Source organism: Monodelphis domestica, chromosome 2, assembly GCF_027887165.1.
Source record: "Monodelphis domestica isolate mMonDom1 chromosome 2, mMonDom1.pri, whole genome shotgun sequence".
In the NCBI taxonomy this organism is placed as follows: domain Eukaryota; kingdom Metazoa; phylum Chordata; class Mammalia; order Didelphimorphia; family Didelphidae; genus Monodelphis; species Monodelphis domestica.
In genome coordinates this window covers 295,059,674-295,062,112 of record NC_077228.1, presented here as the reverse complement: position 1 = coordinate 295,062,112, position 2,439 = coordinate 295,059,674, and the positions used below count along the sequence as shown (strand labels likewise).

General features: G+C 38.9%; 1 pseudogene; it reads left to right on the top strand.

The window, feature by feature from the left end:
• Positions 1 to 1,064: 1,064 nt before the first annotated feature.
• On the top strand, positions 1,065 to 2,178 carry LOC100012953 (polycomb group RING finger protein 3-like; annotated as a pseudogene).
• The last annotated feature ends 261 nt before the right edge of the window (positions 2,179 to 2,439 follow it).

Here is a 2,439-nt window from a genome sequence, read left to right as displayed (position 1 = left end):
GAATAATGGATCAAGGATATCCAGGGAAATAATGAAAAAAAAATACAAAGGAAGGTGGATTTGCAGTCCCAGATCTCAAACTATATTACAAAGCAGTGGTCATCAAAACAATTTGGTACTGGCTAAGAGACAGAAAGGAGGATCAGTGGAATAGACTTGGGGTAAATGACCTCAGTAAGACAGTCTTTGACAAACCCAAAGGCCCCAGCTTTTGGGACAAAAATCCAGTATTTGATAAAAACTGCTGGGAAAATTGGAAGACAGTGTGGGAGAGATTAGGTTTGGATCAACACCTCACACCCTACACCAAGATAAACTCAGAATGGGTGAATGACTTGAATATAAAGAAGGAAACTATAAGTAAATTAGGTGAACACAGAATAGTATACATGTCAGAACTTTGGGAAGGGAAAGATTTTAAAACCAAGCAAGACTTAGAAAGAGTCACAAAATTCAAAATAAATAATTTTGATTACATCAAATAAAAAAGTTTTGTACAAACAAAACCAATGTAACTAAAATTAGAAGGAAAGCAACAAATTGGGAAACAATCTTCATAACAAAAACCTCTGACAAAGGTCTAACTACTCAAATCTATAAAGAGCTAAACCAGTTGTACAAAAAATCAAGCCATTCTCCAATTGAAAAATGGGCAAGGGATTTTTCTGCCTCTTTGTTTTAAACTCCGGATGGATTTTTTTCCCTCCTTTTCGGGGGGACCGGGAGGGAGCCGCACCCCCTTCCCTTTTCCCCCTCCCCGTGTGGCCCCGCAGATTGGCAACTCGCATGTTTCCAAAATGTAGCATGAGATTCCAGTCTGTCTGCTAGAAAATGGAAAATAAGCAAGGGACAGATGAAAGGAGCAAGGGTGAAGAGCCAGAATATAGACTACCTGGAATAACAGAGTAAAGCCAGTAGCCTAAAAACCCAATGAGAAGACAAACTGGACAAAGAAAACATCTAGAAGAGGAGCTGGCTCTCTCTGAACTTGGTAGGAGATCAGTTTGGAAGCTGAATTGGAGGGTCTCTCTGAACACTAGAGCTTGCTTGGGACAAATCTTGTGACAGCAAAGATGTTGACCAGAAAGATTAAGCTTTGGGACATAAATGCCCATATCACATGCCATCTGTGCAATGGATACCTAATTGATGCTACCACTGTAAAGGAGTGTTTGCATAACTTCTGTAGAAGTTGCCTGGTAAAGTATTTGGAAGAAAATAACACTTGCCCTACGTGTAGAATTGTTATTCATCAGAGTCATCCACTGCAATACATTGGTCATGACAGGACAATGCAAGATATTGTTTACAAATTGGTACCAGGCCTCCAAGAAGCGGAAATGAGGAAACAGAGGGAATTCTATCACAAATTAGGCATGGAAGTGCCTGGAGACATCAAAGGGGAGACTTCCTCTGCAAAGCAGCACTTAGACTCACATCGGAATGGTGAAACAAAAGCTGATGACAGTTCCAACAAAGAAACATCAGAAGAAAAACAAGAAGAGGATAATGACTATCACAGAAGTGATGAACAGGTAAGCATCTGCCTGGAATGCAATAGCAGCAAATTACGTGGATTGAAACAAAAATGGATCCGCTGCTCAGCACAGGCAACAGTCTTGCATCTAAAGAAGTTCATTGCCAAAAAAACTTAATCTTTCATCTTTCAATGAGCTGGATATATTATGCAATGAAGAAATTCTTGGCAAGGACCACACACTCAAGTTTGTAGTTGTTACTAGATGGAGATTTAAGAAAGCACCTCTACTGCTACATTACAGACCCAAAATGGACTTGCTGTAAGAGAACTTCAGTGTCCTTTGGGACAGAGTTTTTTGCAGAGACTATAACCAGGCACCTTCTCAGTGCATCATTTAACTCACATCACATGTCACAGTAGAATTGTTCTGGAAGACCAGTGATCTCACAGCACACCATACTTCAGAATCTTTCTTCTGGGTGACGTGGGAACCAGATTTCTGAAAGAGAATATTTATACCTTTTTGTACGAAAAAAGAATTCACAACTCAACAAGACACTACCAGCACTAAGTTTACAGATAAAGAAAACACTTCACAGTTTTATGTAGCTGAATAGCATTCATCTCTTTGCTGTGATTTCACAAGACAGATTAATAAATGTAATAGTGATATACATGTCACTTTCCTGACACCAAATTACTTTTGCTTGCGTTCCATGTCTTGAACAGTGGAATTAGTTTCAGTTAAAAAAAAAAAAGAAAAATGGGCAAGGGACATGAATAGGCAATTTTCAGTTAAAGAAATCAAGACTATTAATAAGCACATGAAAAAGTTTTCTAGATCTCTTATAATCAGAGAGATTTAAATCAAAACAACTCTGAGGTATCACCTCACACCTAGCAGATTGTTCAACATGACAGCAAAGGAAAGTAATGAATGCTGGAGGGGATGTGGCAAA